Consider the following 9,766-nt stretch of genomic DNA (forward strand, 5'->3'; position numbering starts at 1 on the left):
AGAATAGTGTAAAAGAGCTTTTACCTCCCACACAGAGGAAAACCTCAGTCCTTGTTCTTGTGCTGTCTGAATGCAAAAGATGGGGAGAGTCTGGCTCTGTTCGCTGCACCAGAAACTCCATAGGGGCCAGGAGCTGAGCCTGATAAAAGGTGTAACAGTGACCACTGAGTAGTGTACTTCAGCTCTCCTGGAGGCATTGCGCCTAGTGGAAAATGCCTGCAGGTGAAGTGCTTCTGTACACTCCTACTGTGGGTTCTGGCTTTAAAATCACTGCATTCTTAGATAGGCAGAATTGTCCCTAGAATCTGGAAAGAAAGAAAGAAAGAAAGAAAGAAAGAAACATGACAGAAGGTAGTCATGTTGCTTAGTGCACTATTAGAAGGCACTCAGATACCACTGTGATGTGTGTAGTTATAAGGCCCTGAATAAAACAGAATAGAAAAGCTTGAATATTAGGGCCAAATAATGCAAGCTTTACTCAGATGAGTTGTTCCATTGCACAATCAGGCCCTACAGGCTTTCAGGATGCCTGACTAGAACCAGTGACTAATCCTTCATTCACTTCCATGAGCACTGTCTGAAGTCAACCACAGCACATTATAAACAATGACAAAATGATATTTCCAGATTTCAGTCATGAACTGGAAACTGGAGATGGACTGCCACTGGAATATTTTTCCTCCAATCTCCCCAAATAACATCTGCAAAGCTGAACCACCATGCTGAGAGCAACTACAGAAGGGATTACATCATGGCCCCAAACAATCAGTAATTTTGAGGTAGCCAGGGGACATACTGTACTGTTTCTGTGCTATGGTGTATATTTGCATTTCTCTCCTAAGCATCTCCACTGGGAGTAGTGATAGACAGGGTGGGGGCAGAGAGAGTGAGTGTGAGAGAGAGAGAGAGATAAGCATGCAACTTGTTTGCCTGATTTATTTCATCCTATTGTTTAATTGTTTAAAATGTGCCCTTTCTTATGGCTCTGGAAGGCACAAGTGTATAACTTAACCAAAACACACAGAAATTTGCCTTTTTAAGCCAGAAGAAGAAAAGGCAGGTCCCTCTCAAACACCAGAGAATAGAGATTGTTTTGCACTCTGCCCTAAAAGTCAGCAAACTTGTGCTTCATCACACTGCACATGGGAGAAGAAATGAATTCCAAACCTGAGGACCCTTTACTGAGGACACCCTACATCTCTGGCCAGCAGATTTTAAAATCAGGTGAGCATTAGTTTGACCACCTCAGCAGCCTATAACAGCTGTGGCAGTTCTCTCTCTCTCTTTCTCTCTCTCTCTGTCTCTCTCTCTCACACACACACACACACACACACACACATCCGAAGAAGTGAGGTTTTTACTCACGAAAGCTTATGCCCAAATAAATCTTTTAGTCTTTAAGGTGCCACCAGACTCCTTGTTGTTTTTGTACACACACACACACACACACACGCAACTGCTCAGGCAGGACCAAGATGTGTAGGCCTGTAAAAACCCAAATCAACACCTAGGAACCCAATAACAATCCAATGCAGCTGGCAGCTACTGACATGCATCTTTGTTCCAGTTGGCAGCAAAATCTCACTGAGAACAAAGAAAGTTTATAAAATTGTGAGTGCTGTCCTTTTTATTTGGTGGGAGGGGAGGAGATTATTGCCCATAATATGTTCTCTAGGCAGGCATTTGGGATTCAGGAAGAGAGATATGTTTCTGTTCAACAACTACAGAATGTTTCCGAGCTGTTTCCCTTCCTTCACCAATCAAACCCTCACCTTTTAACAGATTTGAACTGATAAAGTTATCCGACAATCTTTTCACCATCCCTTTTCTTTTCCGGCTCTTCTCTTTCTTCCTCTTTTATTCTTTCCTGACCCGCCCCCCCAAGCCTGTCCTGAACAATCCAAAGCCATAAATAGAAAGCCCCAACTTTCTGTTTTAGGATTTTATTCCACACGCATCACCATCATGTCTAAGCATCCTGACTATGCCATGGGGGCACCCAGGGTGACAATTCTCTGGTTTAAAGAAGAGAGGCCTAGTAGCAGGGCATTTTCATGAAGGGCTTTTCACATTGGAACTTGTTTTCTCCTAGTTCCAAGATAATCTTCATTTTTAATCTTTGGAACACACTGAAAGGTACACTTATTTTCCCAGGCTTTTCTCAGGCTGAGGGAATGATTGGAAGAATTGTGGCATCACATTCCGTATAGTTGGTTTTTATTTGTTATAGATGTATGGCCTTATTACAACATTATTTTTGTAGAGTTAATGTATTGTTTTGTTATATCATCATGCAGCTCTGTGGTCTGGCTAGTAGCATCCTTGTACTTTAGATTTTGTATTAAGGATATTTTGGTGTGTTTTAATATTTGCATGGTGCCCCGGCACTTTATTAAATCTGAAGAAATCTATTTCCAGTCCTTTTCCCCTCTCCCAGGCAATCTTGATCCAATCCTTATTCCTGCTGCTAGGAATAGTTGCTAATATCAACTAGAAAGTGTTGCCGCAGAAGGTCACTGTGCGACATGACCCCACTCCGACTTATCTTGGAGTGAAGCTGGATCGCACGCTAACCTTCCACGACCACCTGAAGAAGGTAGCTGCCAAGATGAAGACAAGGGTCAACCTGGTCCAGAAACTGGCAAGCAGAAGCTGGGGACCATCAGTGTTATGGACATCAGTGATGGCCGTGTGTACTCCGTAGCCAAGTACTGTGCACCAGTGTAGACAAGAAGTAGCCATACTCAACTTGTTGATGTCCAACTGAACACTGCAATGCGGTAGATCACTTGAACCCACAAGTTGATCCCAATACCTTGGCTGCCAGTGCTATCGTGCATTGCTTCCCCATCCATTCGCCGTGATGCCACAACACTTCGGGAATTCCAAAGGATAGTGGAAAATGAATATTTTCCCATCCACCAGGACCTTAACAATGCCCCTTACCGCCGCTTGAAGTCACATAAGCCCTTTTGGACCCACGCATTTAACCTTCAACAATGCAACTTCAACCCTGATGAAGCTTGGAAAGCCAAATGGAGTCCAAAAGAAGTCAACAAATAAACACCTCATGAAAGACCCAACACAGATGATCCCTGGCTTCGGTCTCCCGTGATGCTCATGGGCAACCCTAAACTTCATATGCACAAACCATGGCAGATGTGGATACTTGCTGCACAAATGGAAACTTAAAGACTCTCCAGTGTGTGACTATGGTCACCCAGAACAGACTATGGAACATATAACAACTCAATGCCTGATTCACAAATATGAAGGAGGCATCACAGCAATACATTCTGCTACTCCAGACGCAATTTTCTGGCTTAACCATCTAAATGTAAAACTATAGTTGTTGCTCTATATTTACATCAGCCATACAAAGAAGAAAATTATCAACTTGAATGGTAGCTTTGGCCTAACAGAAAGGCTAGAGGTCATACTGGCTGCCATTCCACTCCTGAACTACTGCATTCTGCTCTAGGTCAGCATGTTTGCTGCACAAATGCCTGTTAATTAATTAAGGACACTCAGTCCTTTGCTATGGCTGTTGAGTTGGGTTATGAAGTGTAGGCGTAAACCACGCTAGAAGAGTGTGGGTCTTTGTCTCCCTCTAGTGGCTAATCCTTATAAAAGGCTTGTGAGGCTGCCACTACTTCTAGTCCTTTAACTTGTATAATTAGGGCCCTGGCTGCTAGCACTGACGGTGGCTCATTTTACAAGCTGTTCACCCTGAACTACTGCTGTTTCTTTGAAGCCACCTCCTTGAATTTATGCCACACAATGTGACGTTGTAGCTGATGTCCATAGATGACTTTGCTGTGTTCCTAACCCAATAGCACGTAGATGTGTGTTTTCTCATTTTTCCAAGTAGGGCAGAGTGCCAGCAGAGTTGATTGACTAAAGGCCCATTTCTGTAAACATTTATGCATATGAGTAACTTTATTCAAGTGAGTAGACTGATTAAAACCACAGCTCTTTCCATATGAGTAAAGTTATTTACATATGTGTTTGCAGGATCAGGACCTAAATGTATACAATGTGGGTAACACATAGTGAGAAGAGGATGTGGTGAAGGAGAACAGTGGCTACAGGAACAGCATTGACTTAGGCCATGCAAAAATCTACCTATGTGAGTAACTTTCCTAAAACTTTCCTTTCACGTACGTAAAGTTGCAAATATGCTTAAAACTTTTCAGCTCTATGATCTTAGGTTAGGGATCCTGTTAGTTCAGGGAGCCAGGGTCTATTTTAATGGTTGATTTGACTATAAGTGAAGGTGCTTTTAATTGCCATGCCTTGTTGATATAAATTATAATAAATTGTTCACATTATTGACATCAAAGAGATGTTAATCTCATGAAATTTTGTAATCTTTACCATATACAAACTCACCAGAGTCATTCTTGACAGTAAAAAGTAGCTTTTCACACTAGTGAAAATGGAAATGCTGCCTTCACAAAAATGAAAAGGCAGTTTTCACCTGCAAAATACTGGCTTTCAGCATGTGGGAAAATGGATATAATTCAGATGGAAATAATTCAAAGGAAAACATTTGCTTTCCGTAAATGGCTTCATCACCGGTAAAGATCTTTGCACAGCTCTATTTACCTCCACAGCATATTGGCAGGGACCTTGAGGAGTGTGTCCCCTTCCTCTGGAGCACTGAGCAGGGATCATCTGTTAGGACTGGGTGGGCTTATCCCATATGATTTATATCCTGCAATTGCTGGTGGATGGGAGGGAGGAGGGAAGACAGTGCACACATTGATGGAGCTTGGTCTTTACTGTCTTCTGTTTCTGTGCCTATATGACTTCTGGTGCTGTAGTGTTCAAAGTGACTACATTAAACAAAACTGCTAACATCTCTGTTGGCAAAGGATCCACCCCTGTTTGGGGGTACCTGATTTTTTTTCCTGTACCAGCTTGACCCATCTCCTTTTTCAGCTGTGATGCAAGGGAAATGTAGATTGCTGTATGTGTTAACACCGTTGGCTTTTATGTCTCTTTTTTGCAATCATTTAAAAGGATAACACCTCATGTGAGAAACAGCTGTTCAGATGTATTTCAAGTGAAGTAACGCTGTTTTGTATACTTTTTTTTTTGCTGAGATTGTATGTCTTCAGACCCCTCGGAAAATAGAAATAATGCCCAAAAGGCATTACGTTTTTAGGTATCAAGGAAAACTGGTAGTTGTTTTTTGTTAGTTTGTTTAGAACTCCTCACTGATAGTCTGCTGTGAGACAGATTTAGAGGGTCCATTCAGATGGACTCCTTCTAACAAAGGTCCCAATCCTGCAATTGGATTCATGCAAGCAATGCTGCTCCCCCTTCCCCCCCTCCCCCCATGGACTTCACTGCATGGATCCTCACTGAAGTCAGTGGGGGGGGTCTGCTCATATTAATCTACTTTCAGGATTGGGGCCTAGTTAGGCTACTAAACAGGTATGTTTTAAAATCAATCTGGCCAGAAGTATATATCTGAACCACAAAAGATGAGATAAATTCCACAAGATTCTTTACTTGGAAATGAGCAGAAAGTGATACTAATTTCCAGAATGGTGTGCTCTGGTAGTATGAGATATGGAATTTACTGAATGTTGCGTGTGCCTTCCTATAGTATCATATTCACAGCTGCGAAGATGACAATAAAAAGTTATCTAATGAAGCAAGACAATAAAAAAATAAAAGTCCAGACAAAAATCTTTGAGATAGTGAAGCGAAGGCTGGGACTCCACAACAGTAACTTAATGGTCAAAATGGACAAAAAATATTTATTTAAATGGCCAGGAAGATTAGTATTATGCATAAACAGAAAGGGAATTCAAACATCTGAAACTATACAAGTTCATGGTTAAGATGCCCAAACCACCTTAAATCTGTCCATTTACAGACAACCTGAGAAAATCTGAAAGTCAGACTATCTTACACATCCATTACAAACAGTGTCTTCTTATCAGTGACCACAAAAGCTCTATTGACTTCAGTGGGTTTGAGTGGAATGAATTTGGCCTAATAAATCTTACTAGCACCCATTCCTTGAAGTCATGGCCTAACATCAGTCTCAGGTTCCTTTTAAGTTTAACCTTAACTCTGAATTTCCTGGCTTATAATGCTTGTTTTTTTTATAACTACAACTAGGGTGACCAGATGTCCCGGTTTTATAGGGACAGTCCTGATTTTTGGGTCTTTTTCTTATATAGGCTCCTATTACCCCTCCACCCCCGTCCCGATTTTTCACACTTACTGTCTGGTCACCCTAACTAAAACATGCTTGTAAGTATTTTAACATTTCAGTTACTGATCTGTCACTTCTCACAATATTTCTGTGACCCTGAAAAGCTTTTTTTGAGGATTTATAAAGGGATTTCCGAATTTATTCTAGTATTTCTTTCCCCCCGTGGCTGTACATAGTAACTAAGGCAATTTGGCTTTAAAGGTGAAGAGATTCAAGAATAGCACCAATAAAATGTTTTTAAAAATCTAAATAATTTTCTAAAAGCTTTTCTCTAAAATGTATCAGACACAAAATATGTGATGGTGTGTTGTTCTGTAACTTGTTTGGGAAGACCTCAATAACACACTTATGGTTTGTCACTCATGAGTAATATGGCCACCACCAACTCATGAATTTATATATATCCTAAAATGCACCATATATATTAGTGTATAGAACATGTGATAGTATAGATAAATGTATGTGTTACACACACACAGAAAACTATGTTAAAAGAACCTTCAAAGTCAAGCCCTCAAAAGCCTGGAAATGCTAGAATTGAGGTTGCCAGTGCAACCCTAATGAGGCCTGCTTGAGTGTATGCATTATGATACAGTCTTTACTTACACGATCACTTATTTTTTTTCCATAGGGTACCTGGCTTACTCAGTGCACTGGATGGATGGTGCTCACTTAGTGAGCAGCTATTCAATATTTTATTTTCTCCTTGTTGCTCAATGTGTGCAGCCTGTGCTTTATTTACTGCATGCTATTCAAACCTGTTCTGAAGATAGGAATTATTCATTTCCTTATGGGCATTTCTGTGGTGCTCATCACTGTAATAGACTCATAGACTTTAAAGCCAGAAAGGACTATCGTGATCATCTAGTCTGACCTCCTGCACATTGCAGGCCACAGAACCTCACCCACTCACTCCTGAAATAGACCCCTAACCTCTGGTAATATCTGAGTGCTTCACAAATTCTAATGAATTAATTTTCATAACACCCCTCTGAGGGGAGGGGTTGGTATTAAACCCATTTTACAGATGTAGAACTGAGGTGCAGAGAAATTAAGGTCAAAGGTACCCACTAACTTTGGGTGCCCAATTTGAGATGCCTTGAACCTGATTTTTCAGAGTACGTAGCATTATACATGTATGTTCAAAGCACTTCCCATTGACTTCAGTTGCAGCTGTGAGTGGTCACCACTTCTGTAACTCCAGGGTCCCAAGTCAGGCATCCAAAAAATAAGTGACCGTCTGTGAAAAGTGGCCAGCATCACATAGAAACTCTGTGGCAGACCCAGCAATAGAATTCAGTTCTCCAGGGCAGTTTTCAGATGCTTTAACCACGAGACTGTCTTTTCTTCTCCTGAAATCTCTTGACTCATTCCTAAGGCTCCGTGTTTATCATGGAGGTCACGGAAGTCATGGATTCCATGAATTTCTGTGACCTCTGTGACTTCTGCAGCAGCTGGTGTGCCTGGCCCGGGGGCCGCCTGAGCTGCTTGGGCAACCTCCAGACCAGGCGCACTGGCTGCTGCTGGGGCAGTCTCGCTCCTCTCCCCACCACCCCAGCAGCAGGAGTTTGGGTGTGGGGGGGCTCAGGGCTGGGGATTAGGGTGTGGGGAAGTGCTTACCTGGAGGGGAGGTCTGTCCCCCTCCCTCCTCCCCCCAAGTTTTAGTCAGGGGTATATAGTAAAAATCATGGACAGGTCACGGGCCATGAATTTTTGTTTACTGCCCGTGACATGTCTATGACTTTTACTAAAAATACCCGTGACTAAAATGTAGCCTTACTCATTCCCTACCCACCATCTAATTTCTACAACAAAAGAAGCAGAGGTCCTATAGTCAACAGCCTCCTGATTCATTCCCTGAACAGGTCCACCCTGTGCACTGAATGAGGCAGGAGTCCTGTGGAAAAACTAGTATGTGATCATGTAATTAAAGACTGTATCATAATGCACGTGCACAAGAGGCCAAATTAAGGTTGCACAGACTCTCCCGCCCACCTCTGGCTCTTGTCCCCTGGGCATTTGGATCTGATGGCTTCCTTTTCCATACTGCCTGGGCCCCTGGGGGAACAGAAAGCAGAGGCGGAACAGGCTCGCTGATCTCAATTCTGATGCCGCACCACAGCCTGAAGCAGTTGCAAGCAACCATAACAGGGAAAATCTGGGTTTGCCCCAGCCTCTAGTCTGGAGAGAGCATCCTCTGTTATTTTGTGGGGATGGCAAATGCACAGTCTGGTCAGCACTAGGAACTGTGAAGTAATGGAGCATGCTCAGTGAGGATGGAATCTTGGGTGATTTTAGCTGCTAAAATCTAAGACGTTTCTACTGAGCATGTGCAAACAGATATTTTTCAGTGGTTTATGACTTGGCCAAATTTTGGCAGGTTTGCACAAGAACAGCAAAAGGTACCTCCCTGACAGAAAGACCACCCCCCTTCCAAACTTCAAGTCTCTGCTCTAAAGCAGGAGAGTGCCAGAGCTTCTCAAAGAAATGGTTGCCAGAATTTTTTTAAGTGTAAACCAATTCATTTTTCTCTAGCCTTGCTCTTGGAAACAGCTGACCTGTTATGGCTGAAATTTTCTGGAAACATTCAGCTTGAGGGAGACCCAGGCATAGAATATTTCAGCTAGAACAGTTAAAGTTTGGCAACATTATGAGAAACTGAAAACAAGGTCTTATAATGGGAAGTGTTGGGCAACCTTAATAATAGGCATTTTTAGCAGCCACACCTATAATGATCTTGGTCATTGCTTGTTTACTACTTGCCTGTGTAAGGCACGTGTGTTTATTTACAATATGTACAATGCAAGCAGCTCCTTCCTTCTGCACATTCCTTGGGCCCCAATCCTGCAAAAATGTGCATATTTGCTTAACTTTACCCACACCAGTTAATTCTTAGGGCCAGATTCTGCCCAATGGTATTCACACTGCTCCTGCTGAAGTCATCTGAAGGAAGAATTTGTCCATTACAGTGCAAATTCTTCTCACTGCATTTCCCAGTGTTATCTCGTGGGTACAAGGAAATATGAGATTTTTTAACTGATATATCAAGTCTTTGAGATACCTTCAAGAAAATGCAGCTGAAGAGAATTGTAACACTGAACCATCTGCATTTTGTGAGATAGACAGACAGACAGGTGGATTTTGTTTATGTGTCCTGCTGCCCCCCTATGTCCACATAGTTTCCTGCATTGTTGTTCCTCACTGAGCTCACTCTACAGTTCCTCTTCCAGCTACTTTATCATTACTGAATCTACAGCCCCTACTCTAGATGCCCTATGCCCCGGGGAATCTACGTCCCTCAGAAAATGATTTCGCCTGCTGCGTCTGTCAGGCTCCTTCAGACATCCAGCTCAGGCTGCTAATGCCCATTTCTGCTCCTTCTACTTAGATCCTTTGGCTTCTCTCTTGATCTGTGCCTTAGAACCCAGTTCTACTGCTGCAGCCTCTTCCAACTTCCTTTCTACTGTTCCTTGATCCTGCTGTTGCTGTGTTCTTCTGCCAGTGCAATGGGACTGGACCTGATAGCCTGTC

This window comes from Terrapene carolina, unplaced genomic scaffold (genome assembly GCF_002925995.2).
Source record: "Terrapene carolina triunguis isolate 2854851 unplaced genomic scaffold, T_m_triunguis-2.0 Scaffold58, whole genome shotgun sequence".
In the NCBI taxonomy this organism is placed as follows: domain Eukaryota; kingdom Metazoa; phylum Chordata; order Testudines; family Emydidae; genus Terrapene; species Terrapene triunguis.